Here is a 15,139-nt window from a genome sequence, read left to right on the forward strand (position 1 = left end):
GGTTCATTGGCTGTGATGATTTTGAAAAGCATTCATCTCAGAATAAGAGTAACTTATAAGGTCATCTTCTTCAAAATTGATACAATAATTATAAATATCAAGCAAAGCATTTAGTCTTACTCTTTGCTGTTCTCTTACAAGCAACCTCCCAAATTAATTGTCTACATTTCTTTTGACTGTATAAATAATTTTGAAATATGTAAGCTGTTCTGAAACCATAGTATAGTATAAAAGCATTAAATAGACAATCCTACTAATAGAGAGGCTGAGAAAGGAGAAGCATGGTTTCAAAACCATTACGTGGCACACAGCAAGACTCTGTCATGTACAAACAAGCAGAAAGTATATATCGATTGTACAATATTGGACCTATTTCTCCCATTACCAAATTAGAGAGACCACGGGATGACAGCTGACAAATTTCTAATTTCTCACATTTTTTTTAATTTCAACCAATTAGGATATGTTGGTAATATTAATTTTCATATTAAGAGATAATAAGGAAAAGTGATTGTTACTTCCTGTTAATTTTCTTGTTAGAGGTGGAATTATGTTTGTGTGGGTTTGTTGAAAGATTACTTTCTTGCTTCTTCTAGGGTGTAGTTTCACTCCTTGTGTTGGTGTTTTCCATCTATTATCCTTTTTTTTTAATTTTTAATATTTTTTATTACATATTTTCCTCAATTACATTTCCAATGCTATCCCAAAAGTCCCCCATAGCGCCCCCCCACTTCCCTACCCACCCATTCCCATTCTTTTGGCCCTGGCATTCCCCTATATTGGGGCATATAAAGTTTGCAAGTCCAATGGGTCTCTCTTTCCAGTGATGGCCGACTAGGCCATCTTTCCATACATACGCAGCTAGAGACAAGAGCTCCGGGGTACTGGTTAGTTCATCATGTTGTTCCAACTATAGGGTTGCAGATCCCTTTAGCTCCTTGGGTACTTTCTCTAGCTTCTCCATTGGAAGCCCTGTGATACATCCAATAGCTGACTGTGAGCATCCACTCCTGTGTTTGCTAGGTCCCGGCATCGTCTCACAAGAGACAGCTATATTTGGGTCCTTTCAGCAAAATCTTGCTAGTGTATGCAATGGTGTCAGCGTTTAGAAGCTGATTATGGGATGGATCCCTGGATACGGCAGTCTCTAGATGGTCCATCCTTTCATCACAGCTCTAAACTTTGTCTCTGTAACTCCTTCCATGGGTGTTTTGTTCCCAATTCTAAGAAGGGGCACAGTGTCCACACTTTGGTCTTCATTCTTCTTGAGTTTCATGCATTTAGCAAATTGTATCTTATATCTTGGGTATCCTAAGTTTTGGGCTAATATCCACTTATCAGTGAATACATATTGTGTGAGTTCCTTTGTGATTGTGTTACCTCACTCAAGATGATGCCCTCCAGGTCCATCCATTTGGCTAGGAATTTCATAAATTCATTCTTTTTAATAGCTGAGTAGTACTCCATTGTGTAAATGTACCATAATTTCTGTATCCATTCCTCTGTTGAGGGACATCTGGGTTCTTTCCAGCTTCTGGCTATTATAAATAGGGCTGCTATGAACATAGTGGAGCATGTGTCCTTCTTACCAGTTGGGACATCTTCTGGATATATGCCCAGGAGAGGTATTGCTGGATCCTCCGGTAGTACTATGTCCAATTTTCTGAGGAACCGCCAGACTGATTTCCAGAGTGGTTGTACAAGCTTGCAATCCCACCAACAATGAAGGAGTGTTCCTCTTTCTCCACATCCTCGCCAGCATCTGCTGTCACCTGAATTTTTGATCTTAGCCATTCTGACTGGTGTGAGGTGGAATCTCAGGGTTGTTTTGATTTGCATTTCCCTGATGATTAAGGATGTTGAACATTTTTTCAGGTGCTTCTCTGCCATTCGGTATTCCTCAGGTGAGAATTCTTTGTTCAGTTCTGAGCCCCATTTTTTAATGGGGTTATTTGACTTTCTGGAGTCTACCTTCTTGAGTTCTTTATATATATTGGATATTAGTCCCTTATCTGATTTAGGATAGGTAAAGATCCTTTCCCAATCTGTTGGTGGTTTTTTTGTCTTATTGATGGTGTCTTTTGCTTTGCAGAAGCTTTGCAGTTTCATGAGGTCCCACTTGTCAATTCTCGATCTTACAGCACAAGCCATTGCTGTTCTATTCAAGAATTTTGTAGGGCTGGATTTGTAGAAAGATATTGTATTAATTTGGTCTTGTAATGGAATATCTTGGTTTCTCTGTCTATGGTGATTGAGAGTCTTGCTGGGTATAGTAGCCTAGGCTGGCATGTGTGTTCTCTTAGGGTCTATATGACATCTACCCAGGATCTTCTATCTTTCATAGTCTCTGGTGAAAAATCTGGTGTAATTCTGATAGGTCTGCCTTTATATGTTACTTTACTGGAGGAATTTCTTTTCTGGCCGAGTCTATTTTGAGTTCTGCAGGCTTCTTGTATGTCCATGGGCATCTCTTTCTTTAGGCTAGGGAAGTTTTCTTCTATAATTTTGTTGAAGATATTTACTGGCCCTTTAAGTTGGGAATCTTTGCTCTCTTCTATATCTATTATCCTTAGGTTTGGTCTTCTCATTGTGTCTTGGATTTCCTGGATGTTTTGGGTTAGGAACTTTTTGCTTTTTGCATTTTCTTTCACTGTTGTGTCAATGTTTTCTATGGTATCTTCTGCATCTGAGATTCTCTCTTCTATCTCTTGTATTCTGTTGGTGATGCTTGCATCTATGATTCCTGATCTCTTTCCTAGGTTTTCTAACTCCAGGGTAGTCTCCCTTTGTGATTTCTTTATTGTTTCTATTTCCATTTTTAGATCCTGGATGGTTTTGTTCCGTTCCTTCACCTGTTTGATTGTGTTTTCCTGTAACTCTTTAAGGGATTTTTGTGTTTCCTCTTTGAGGGCTTCTAGCTGTTTACCTGTGTTCTCCTGTATTTCTCTAAGGGATTTATTTATGTCCTTCTTAATGTCCTCTATCATCACCATAAGTGGTTTTAGATCTGAATCTTGCTTTTCGGGTGTGTTGGGGATATCCAGGACTTGCTATGGTGGGAGAATTGTATTCTGATGATGCCAAGTAACCTTGATTTCTGTTGCTTGTTCTTACCCTTGCCTCCCACCATCTGGTTATCTCTAATGCTACCTGCCCTGGCTATGTCTGACTGGAGCCTGTCCTTCCTGTGATTCTGGTTGTGTCAGAACTCTTCCTGTCTCTGTGATTCTGTGATACTGAGATCCTTCGATCCTGAGATCCTGGGTGTGTCCGAACTCCTGGGAGTCAAGCTGCCCTTTGGGACCTTGAGATCCTGGTGTGACCAAGCTCCTGTGATCCTCTGATCCTGAGCATGTTAGAGCTCCTGGGAGTAGAGTTGCCTCTGGGTGTTGTGGAGCTGGCTGCAGAGTTTGTGCTCAAGGTCTGCTCAGGGCACTGGCCCAGACAGACCAGAAGGAACCAGTGCCTCTGGTCTGGTGGAGTTCCTGTGTGCCTCAGTCTCACTGGTATCAGTTACTTCTGGTGTTGGGAACAGATGCTGTGTCCTCCTTACCTCTGATCCTGGGCACATTGGAGCACCTCAACATCTCCCATTTTTAAAGTTGATGTTATAATTTGGCTATTTGAAGTCCCACTGAAAGGAGTGGAAAGGTATATTTGGACCAGAGCACTTGGTGCAGCCCACTCATGACTACCCGTGGAGCACTAGGCAAGCCATTTGTCAAGGTCTTTTAGAGATGGGTAAGCGTCTTAATCAGTGTTCTGTTCCTGTGAAGAGACAATGAAGAGACACCATGACCATGAAACTCTTTATAAATAAAAGCATTTAATTGGGGCTGGCTTACAGTTTCAGGGATTTAATCCATTATTGACACAGTGAGAAGCATGGCAGCACATGATGCTGGAGAAGCTGAGAATTCTCTATCACAGAGGGGGAGGCGGGGTAGGGAGGAGAGTGCCACTGGCCCTGGCCTGGGCTTCTGAAACCTTGAAGACCCTCCTCCCAAGTAACATACTTCCTCCAACAAGGCCACATAAACTTCAATAAAGCCACACCCCCTAATAGTGCCACTCCTTTTTCATTTGAACCACCACAGAAGGGGATTCTGTTTTGTTGTCTTTGAGCTTTTCCTGGGATTCATATTCTCAGATGTATGACTAACTTCAGTGAGTTTCTCCGGTTTGGGTTTGGAGCTATACTTCTTCAGTGAGGAAGTTCCCACTTTGCACTGGGAGCGTGTACGCTGCTCAGTATTGGATTTCTCGAATATGCTCAGATCTAGATCATTTGTACCTCTGATAAGGCAGAAGCTGGCTGCTTGGCAACCCTTTAGAAAGTGGCAAAGAGCCTTGTTTAATTATCAACCACATCTAATGCTCAGCTGCTGTCCTGAAGATACTGTTTGCTCTTCTTTATGCAAAAGGAAGGAAGCCTAGAGCCAGATTAATTGCCTTTCTATAGCACATCCATGTCTCCTTCCACTTTGTGTCTCCAGAAGGATATGTAGCACTGGTAGGGTTTTATGAGGAAGACATGTGGTGCTTCTCTTGGGCAGTCTAATAGGAAAGTCCCTAATGGCAGGAACTCCTGAGTCCAGTGTTGTGAAAGAGTGCCTGTGCAGACAGACTGCTCTCAGAAGCCAAACAGAATGCACAAAAGTCATCTATCATGAGCCAGCCAGGTTCACGAATCAGCTTGGTCAAGCATTTCAACACTCCTGGCCCTACTTCACATCCTTAAACATGTCTAGTTGTTTCCACCTCAGGGTCATTGCACACATATCTCTTCTGTCAGAATTGTTATTTTCTTCCTTCTTATTTAATTAAATCCTTCTCAGTTTTCAGATCTCAGAGTCAAAGTCCCCAAAGAGAACTACCCTCCCAGCCCCTAGAACCACCAATAACATTTCAGTTATGCTATAAAACAAATAACTTGTATTTTAAAGTCCCAAACTGGTGAAGTGTCTTCCTGGAGTGACCCATCCAGCAGGTCCAGTTATTCGAGGGTCCCGAGGGGACCTTCTCCTAAGAACCAAATGGGGGGATAGAGAGAAACAAGGACCAAGTGCAAGAACGACACGGAAATATCCTGAGTGGCATCAAGGTCTCAATGTATTAGCCAGGCTTAAGGTTTAAATGCACAAGCAAAAGGGGAAGTGCCTTTCAGCAGGAGGAATGGGGCAGCAGAAATGCACCTCAGCAGGAGGGATGGGGCAGCAGAAAAAGAGGAAGTACTTCTCAGCAGGAAGGATGGGGCAGCGGAAATTTTTCTTTTGGCGACTACACGGAGAAGCAGGAACTTGGCGGTATCAGGGTACATCTTGAGGTCAGGACATCCCGCTCTGACTTAGGGCTGGAACAATCTGTGGTTGTTCTCGGAGCGGTGCGTTGTCAGTGGCCCACTTTTGACACCCTTTTCTTCTCGGGGGAGAGGCCCAATTCAGAGATCAGGACAATTGTGTTGTCTTAATAGCTCCTAACACTGGAGGACACAGTATGATTGGAACAGGAAGCTAAAGACCAGTATGTACAGGAAGACCTGTAAGACCAGAAACAGAAACTTAGGCAGGAATAACAAGTTCAAGGCCTGCCTGGGCAATTTAGTGAGCCTTTAGCTCAACATTTAAAAGTAAACAGGAGGCTTGAGGGTACAGGGTCTGGTGGAATGCTTGTCTAGTATGTGTGAGGTTCTAGGTTAGATCCCTGTCACTGGGAAAAAGTATCCATACAATAAGGACATTTGTTTACAAAGGTATATTAAACCAATCCAACAATCCATACAGAGTTTGTACTCAATGGCAGTCAGTGAAATGCGTGAATTAGCCCTGCTTTTTGTTGAAATGCTACAATTAAAACTAATATTTTTGAGGTATGATGTTATATATTACATTCTTTTAACTTTGCATGTGTAATATTTATATGTTTGTGCATGTGCATGTGTGTGAAGGCCAGAGCTTACCACTGAGAGTCTTCTGCCATCATGTTATTTGAGATAGGCTCTCTTTCTCTCTCTCTCTCTCTCTCTTTAACCCAGCATTCACTGAGTGGCTGGACTGACTCCACCTGCCTCTGCACCCCCCATCCCTCTGTCAGTTTTTGGGTTATATACATGTGATCCATGCCTAGACTTCACATGAGTTCTAGGAATACAAACTCAGGTCTCTGTGGTTGCATATCAGCCACTATACCTACTGAACTATTTCCCCAGCCCTAACAGTCTTCATTAGAAACACTAGATAGTTTCAGGCCTTCATATTAATGATAGAATTAAGGTCCTCCTGGGATGGAGAACCCAGGATACTTAAAATGTGGTTGAGATGGTCCAAGAAGTGCTTGTAGGGGAAGATGGGCTGGTTGGAGAGCATCTCAGCCAGAATGCAGCCTACAGACTAGATGTCGATGGATTTGGTGTACCACTTGGTTTCATGATCTCTGACCAGAGTGTGGTCAGAAAGCCAGTTTGGTCATGCTCAGGGTCAGCAGTCCAGGCCAAGCCAAAATCATAGATCTTAAGGTCGCAGGTGATGTTGATGAGCAGATTGGAGGGTTTCAAGTCGCGATGCAGCACACTGGCTGAGGCCCCAGAGGATCTGGTAGAGGAAGTAGCAGATGTGGTCATTGCTCAGCCCCTGGCTCTTAAGCAGCTTGTACAGGTTTGTCTCTATGAGGTTCTGAACAACATAAACATCTCTCGTGGCTTCCAGGGTAGGTGCTCTGAGGATGTCTCAGATGACTATGACATTCTCATAGCAGAATCACAGCAAGATCTGGATTTCCCTCAGTGTGTGCTGACAGTAGGTTTGATTCTCGAAGTGGCTGATCTTCTTGATGGCCACTCTGGTCTTAAGCATGTGGACATAAGCAGAGCTGACCATGCTGTAACATGGACCCAAGTTGAAAGGATGCTTCTTCATCACCTTCACCTCCCGTCCCCTCCACCCCAGATCCTCCTGGTCCCCGAACGGACCCTGGGCTCCCTGCCCCTGCTCCCCCAACCCCCACACCCACCTCTCCGAAGCCGCTGCCACAGCCATCTATACGACTCTGAAAGATTTACTAAATAGGCCATCTGCTGGTACAGCTAAATCTTGAAAGTACAGATTTTTCTTGTTTTGGTAGCTACCCTGACTTATATTTGCATCTTTAGATCTCTTAACATTGTTACTATTATGTTAACATTTTAGCATTATCAGTTTTTTAGCATAAAATACTATCAAACAATCATTATATTTTTACTTATATGTTTAATTATCACTTGATTTTTCCCTTTTATTGAAAATAGGGTTTTTTCCTACATAATATATTCTAATTATGGTTTCTCCTCCCTCTACTCCTCCTAGTTCCTCCCTGCCTCTCCTCCCATCCAGATCCACCCCATTTCTGTCTCTCATTAGAAAACAAACAGATTTCTAAGGGATAATAATAAAATGAAATAAGGTTTAATGAGATAAAAAAAAAAAGCTAACACATCATAATTGAATAAAACAAACACAAGTGAAAGAGTCCAAGACAAGGCACAGCAAACAGAGACACACATTCACACACTCACCAATCCCATAAAAACACTGAACTTGGAGACATAATACAGACACAAAAGGCCTCCAGATAAAAGAGAGGAGGGCACATCAGCTGGTCTCCTACAGAGTTGAGGAAGTGGATTTGAAGGAGAGGAGGGAAAGGTGAAGAGCCACAGTTAGCCTACCTGCTTCCCTGGCCAGAGTATCCTGTGCGTTCCCAGGGAATACCTACTGGAGTTGGGAAATGAGATACAGTGATCTGTGATGGGAGAGAAGCTTGGAGGGGAGGTTCTGTGTGGCCCCATGGAGATGGGAGCAAGAGAGGGAGGGAGACTGCAACAGGTGTCTACTACAGAACTGGAAATGAGACTGGGGTCTTGGCTTGGAGAGAGTAAAAGTAGAGTTGGAGATCTGTAGTCTACCCACTTCCTGGATGGAATCCACTCCATTTTTAAAATAATAAAACTGGATATTTTTATTTATTTCTGTATATCTGGTTTTAATCTTCTCATTTAATAGGTATACAAGGGAATGGGCCATCACTCACTGGCAGACTACTTGTCTAGCATGTATAAGGATCTAGGGTCAACTCTCAGCAAACACACACACAAACACACACACATGCACACATCTACAAAACACACATACAGGTACTCACACACATAAGCACACACATGTATAGGTACACACATATGCACACACACACAAATACACACGTGTGTGCACAGGTACACAAACATGCATATACACATAAAGGTATGCACACATGCACACACATGTACAGGCACACATACACATATATGCATATACAGGTATACACAGATGTGTGTGTACACACATCTTTAAAGTTTTGAGTTTCAAACAATTTTTAGGCTCTTCATCTAGAAGACGATATGGATTTTTTGATTATTTTATATAAAGTTAATCATTAAAGCTCTGAACCTAAGCCACTTTCAGCAGAGATGAAAAAGACTGGATTTCTCCAGTTCTTTATTCAATATCTGTAGTTTACGATTACTACCAAAAATCTGCTATGTGTTGATTTGCACAAATCACCCACCTTTGGAGGTGCAATGATTTGGCCTGGTCACTGGGGATCCACTTAGCATCTTGGAAGAACCAATTAAATAAATGGGCCCTTGTGGCCCAAAGAAGCTAATGGAGCCGCCTCTTCAATAATAAAACATGCCATTTCCTTTTGACAAGATAGCAGTTAATTTCTAATCTGAAAAATAGAAGCTGCCAGCATTAGCTGTGTATTTTATTTCGAATATGTGGCTGATGACTCAGAATTACAGTTTTTTAGCCAACTTACCTATATTCAATTTTAAACTCTTCACTGAGTTGAGATGAAATGGAAAATGTGCAGGCACAGGTGTTTTGCTACATCTCTAATTCCCATCCCTTAATGCCTTTACCCCTCTGCCATGTTTTTAAATGACTCTGTTTTAAAGAGTAGCAGCAATCCCTGCTTCTGGCCGTACTGCCAAGAACACTGACAACTAATGTAAGCTTTGGAATCTTTGGGAGACCTAAATCAATTATTTGTTTTCTTTCTCAAAATCAAAATTGGGGTCAAGCATTGTGGCACGTATCTTTAGCCTAGTACTCTGGAGGCAGAGGCAGGAAGATCTTTATGAATTCAAGACCAGCCTGGTCTACATAGCAAGTTCCAGCCTAGATAAAGCTAAATTGTAAAATAAAATAAAAAGACTAAAATTATCATATGAATTACATTAAATCTGAAGATTATACTTGCACAATATTGCATGTCTTTTTACACAACTGTTTTTTCATTCCTCATGTCTGTATCATGGTCTTTAGAAGATGTCATCTCTGACTCTCCCATCCATGACATCATATATTCAACTTCATCCCCTTCTCTTATCCACAGTCACAGATATCTGTGCAAACACACACACACACACACACACACACACACATGTACACACATACACACACACACATATACACACACATGGGACACAATCACTCTGAACATTTTTTCTTTATGATACTAATGAAAATATATAGTCATCTTGTTTACCTGTTTCCTATCTTTCTTACAAAAAAAAAATCCAAGTTACACAACGGTAATAATTCACCTACCTTATACAGAGATGTTGCCAGGGATTGTATAGTGCGGGGCTCACAGAAGGCACACATATTTATTGAGTTGATGAGACAAACTGTCTTAGTCAGGGTTTCTATTCCTTCACAAAACATCATGACCAAGAAGCAAGTTGGAGAGGAAAGGGTTTATTCAGCTTACACTTCTACACTGCTGTTCACTACCAAAGGAAGTCATGACAGGAACTCACACGGGGCAGGAACTTGGAGGCAGGAGCTGAGCAGAAGCCATGGAGGGATGTTCCTTACTGGCTTGTTTCCCCTGGCTTGCTCAGCCTGCTTTCTTGTAGAACCCAAGGCTACCAGCCCAGGGATGGCACCACCCATAATGGGCCCTCCCACCCTTGATCACTAATTGAAAAAAATGCCTTACAGCTGGATCTCATGGAGGCATTTCCTCAAGGGAGGCTCCTTTCTCTAGCTTGTGTCAAGTTAACACACAAAACCAGCCAGTACACAAACTCAAAACAAAACTTTATATAATATAAACTGAACATGCTAGGCAAACAGTTTAAATCTTGCAATCTATGAGGAGGCCATGTCATCATTGCTGTGTAGATAAGCATATGTTCCTATGACATTGTAATGAGCATTTATTGAAGATTTTTCTGCCTGTCAGACACTCGGTGTTATAAATGAGTGAATTAATGAATCAGTCCTGGAATTCCAGTGTACTCCCATGATTAGAGAAACCCAACAGAATTTTAAAGATTAGACTGAAATCAAATAATTTTGTCTTAATTTGGATTTAAAGTTTCTTAAGATGACATCATGAGGTGCTGCCTTTATTTCTTTTCATGTACACTATGGTTTAAATATGATCAGAAGCTGACAAGACATGTGATTAGATATTTTGCATCATAATGGTATAAATGGGCCATTGTCATTTATCATTAATTTTTAATGTTAAAACTCCATAGTCATTTCAAATTCTTCTTAAAATATTTTTAAAATTACATTCCTCTATTTGTGGGTATGCATATCTGTGTGTATGTGTGCATGTGGGTATGTGTATATATGTCTTTGAATGTATATGTGTGTATGCATAATATGTGTGGCTGTATGTATGAATGCATGTATGTAAATATGTTTACGTGTGTGCATGTGTGTGTATTTGAGGTGTGTGCATTGTGTATAAGTGCATGAGAACATTGTGCAAATGTGTGCATGGTTATGTGTTGTGCAAGTATGTGTGTTTATATGTGTGTGCTTTTGCATGTGTATGTATGTGTATACATGTGTGTAGTTTATGTATGTGTATGTATTTGTGTACATGTATGATGTGTGTTTATGTGTGTATATGTATGTGTGTGTAGGCCAGATAACATCTTGGAAGAGTCAGTTGTTCTGTATTTCCACCTTGTGGTTTTTAGAGATTAAATTCAGGTCACTGGGCTTGGTGGCAAGAGCTGTTATCAACTGAACCATATTTACTGCTATACCTTCAAATTCTCAACAAAATGTCATTTACCTGCAGAGAAAAATTCAAAACTGTCAGGATGCCATGTAAATTTTAAAATGTATGTAAACAATTATTGTAGAAGATACTGAAATCACACCACTTTCCATTCTAAGATGTCCTTAAGTGAGGTAGCTGTGACTTCATGGATGGAGCACAAAGCCGAGGGTGCTAGTTAATTTACCAGCTCTCCAATTCACTGCTGGACTAATCAACAGCAGAACACACAGGTCTTCTGGCTATTTTATATAGTCTTTATAAAAAATTAACTGAAAAACATTTCCATTGCCTTCCACATCTGCACCATTCTCTTAAGAGCAAGCACCCGTTCTCACACTCACATAATTCTTCACAGAGATACTTCTCTTCCAACCTATTTTTGTTTCCAATGAGAGCACAGCTGTCTTTCATTAGACATGTTTAACTTGCCAGCTCTCTATATGCAGAGTTTTACATGCTTAACAGAAGATTTTAATACAGTTTTAGCTCCTGCTTGAGATAAATCAAACTCAAAGTGACAAATAAGGAAGTGGGGTTGTCTGATTTAAAACTCCAAGAGGCTTAGAGAGCCTTCAATCTCAGATTGCACAAATATACATTTTATTCAGCAAGACATGATAGATACTTTATTACAGGGCTGTTCTTTTTTAAATTCACTAGTTGCAACTGAGAACAATCTAAAGCTATAATGTATTAATAAGATTAGCCAGGGATAGAGGAAGAAAAACTGGTAATCTAAGTAGTGTAATTTATCAAATGCTTTAGAGATGTTACATAAACATTTTCTAATCTTAAATGCCTTTCCTGGCTCCCTTGTTTCCATTTTTCTCTATTATACTCACTACCAGCTCTTTTTGTGTGTGCATGTACAGTCCAAAAGCTTTCCTGATTATTAGGAAGCATGATTGTATATAAATGCAAAGCAGCTTGACATTATGCAGGGCAAAAGGCTGGCATGCACATTTTACTACATGGACCTAACTTATGACCTTCCTGCTGCTTCATGAAAATTCAGACCTTTAAAACAGCTTGTTTGTCCAACGAATATAGCTTTTTTTTTTTGCCTCTCCAAATTAATTACCTATAATAACATTTTGCCCTTTTGTCTAGAGATGAATCCATTCCCATAGTAGCCTGTTTCATACTTTTAAAAAAATCTCTAGTAATTACTTATGCTTGATCCAAATTTTGAAAATTCAATGCTTGGCAGCTATGCTAGCCAGCCTCCCTTCTCTCTGACAGAAACACATGCAAGAAATAACTTAATTTATTTTGTAACAAATAAATTACTGAAGAGAACAATGTCTTTAGAAACAATAGCAGGAACCCCCTTAAAAGAGTTGTGAGGTTAGTTTTACCAAGAGCATGCTAAAATGCCAGGTGATATGACACACTGAAAAGGACACACCTCCATGAAGATACAATGAAACAAATATGTTTACTTAGGCTGTCACCGAAATCTCTCACCATGGGAAAGTGAGCACCAACTGAGAGACATATAGAACAATTTGCCCGTCCTCTACAAACCTGTGACCACTATTGGTGAGCTGGTGCAGCTAAGATAGACAAGAAGGGCTAGGGAGATGACCCAGTGTGTAAACTGCTATCTTACAAGTATGAGGACCTATCTTAACATCCATATCACCCACACAAACGCTGAGCATGGCAGATCATGTCTATACCCAGAGTACTGGGGAGGGTGGTGACAAATGGAGACAGCCAGATCCCAGGGACTTGCTGGCCCCTTCGTGAGCTCCAGGTTCAGCAAGAGATCTTGCCTTTGAAAATTAAATGGAGATCAATAGAAAAAGATGCTCAGTGTTGGGTTCTGACCTCCACACATGCACAAAAACCCTCTCTCACCCACACAGAAGAAACTAAAAGGACAACAGTTAAGCCCAAGATGTAATTCAGTTTAATGCTGGAGAGGGAGAAAAGGAGCTTTGGTTTTACTTCTTTGTGTTTATCTTTCTCTAAAGAACATTATTGAGGCAAATGGTAAAATTGAATATAGACTTATTTTAGGTGATTACTGTTGGATAAACCTTAAATTTTCTGAAATTGAAATTCTTGAGTTTACTGAATCTGTTAGTACATAAGACAATGTAAAGATGTGTACTATAAGTACTTAGAGACTGACTTCAAACTCTCCATTTTCAGCTTACCTTGTTGTCTTATTTACTTTTCTATTACTTCAATGCACACTACGATGCAGGCAATTTATAAAATAAAGCATTTAATTGGCCTTATGGTTCCAGAAGATTAGAGTTCGTGACTTCAGAGTGAAGGATGGCAGTGGGAGTGAGAGATTCTGAGATCTCTCATCTCAGGCCAGAGGCAGATAGATGGAGCACACTGAGAATGGCAGGAGGCTTTGGAAACCTCAGTCTGTCCCTCTAAACACACCCATTGCAGGGAGCCCACACCTCCCAACCCTTCCCAAAGAGTTCTGGCAACTGGAAACCAAGTATTCAAACATGGGATCCTATAGGGCCATTCTTATTCAAACCACCACACTAGTGTTGTTAGCACAGACATGTACCACCACAGCTGGATAATAATTAGCATTTTTAAAAATGAGTTTTGTTCTCTGTTTATCCTGGTGTATATGTCTATTGCTCCAAATTATCTGCCCAAGTTTCTTTGACATAGCTGCTCACTTTGGGAGTGTACTTAAGAGTTACAAATATGAATACCTGAGATGTTTTTCAAATATGCCTTTCTCTTTTCAACTTTTAAATTACATTTAATTGTTTGCATTTGTTTTGTATGTACATGTTTGGGGATTCACATATGCTACAGTGTTTGGGTGGAAGACAAAGGATGACTTTCAGGAGTGGGTTCTCTGCTTCCACAATGTGATTCCCAAGGATTGAATTCACATCATCAGGATTTGGTGCCTTTACCTGGTGAGCCATCTTACTGGCTTAGGGAACTGGTTTTGATTTTTCATTAATGCTTATTTTTTTCAATTTTTAAAGGAGATACTGGCATACTCTATAACAAGATATTAGCAAGGTATCTGTTAACCTATACAACATCCCATAAAAATTAGATTAGTATTTATTTCTTCTGCTTGGTCCTCTGTATTTTTTGTCTCAAAAGCCTTTCTTTCTACTCCCTTTATTGCTTAGCCTTCAAAAGTACCTGCAGAAATCTATATGGTCTTTATATGCAATAATTTTTATTTAGCAGCATATTAGCCAGGGTTCTCTAGAGTAACAAAACTTATAGAATGAATCTCTCTCTAAATATAGAAAGGGGATATATTAAAATGAGTTCTAGGCCATGGTCAGACTAACCCAACAATGACTTTCTATGAATGGAAGGGCTAAGAATCTCATAGTTTTTCAGTCCACAAGGATGTCTCAACTGATCTTTAGTGTACACTGGAATCCTGAGGAAGTAGGCTTAATACCAGTGAAGAAATGGACTCATATCAAGGTGAACACAGGCAGGCAAAGAGCAAAAGCACCCTTCTTCCATGTCCTTATACAGCAGAAGGTGTAGCCTAGAATTGGGTATTGCCACTTCAAAAGATCTAGATTAAAGGTGTGTCTTCGCATCCCAATTACCTATACTAGAAGTGGATTTTCCTACTTCATATGAAGCAAAAATCCCTCAGAGATGTGCTTCATTTTGGATTTTAGTTAATTCCAGATGCCATCAAGTTGACAACCAAGAGTAGCCATCACAACTGGTTTCAGGACACAATTTAGATTTCCTGTTTGTATCAGCGAATAGCAAAACCTACACTCAAACTTACAAATGAAGCAAACTTGATGGCTCTTTTTCCAAGACGGCAGCCCTGCTGCTGGTGCTCCAAGACTTGGCAGGCTTCCTGTGTGTCACATCTAAGTCTCCTCTTCTTAAAGTAAGCTCGGGAGAAGATCATTGTATTCATGGGCCCAACTTTATTCACAGTTCTCCCGACCCATGGACTCCCAGAATATAAGCAAATGGATGATTCCCTCCTACACTCACATGTATCTCAGTTCGGCTATACAACTGGTTTTAATCAATGAAACAATAG

At 40.5% G+C, this 15,139-nt stretch overlaps 1 pseudogene; it reads right to left on the bottom strand.

Annotated features, from left to right (window-relative positions):
- Window positions 1–6,188: 6,188 nt before the first annotated feature.
- On the bottom strand, window positions 6,189–7,034 carry LOC110306648 (mitogen-activated protein kinase 3 pseudogene; annotated as a pseudogene).
- Window positions 7,035–15,139: the final 8,105 nt, after the last annotated feature.

The sequence above is a fragment of the Mus caroli genome, unplaced genomic scaffold (genome assembly GCF_978045245.1).
Source record: "Mus caroli unplaced genomic scaffold, Mus_caroli_1 scaffold_14, whole genome shotgun sequence".
Classification (NCBI taxonomy): Eukaryota; Metazoa; Chordata; class Mammalia; order Rodentia; family Muridae; genus Mus; species Mus caroli.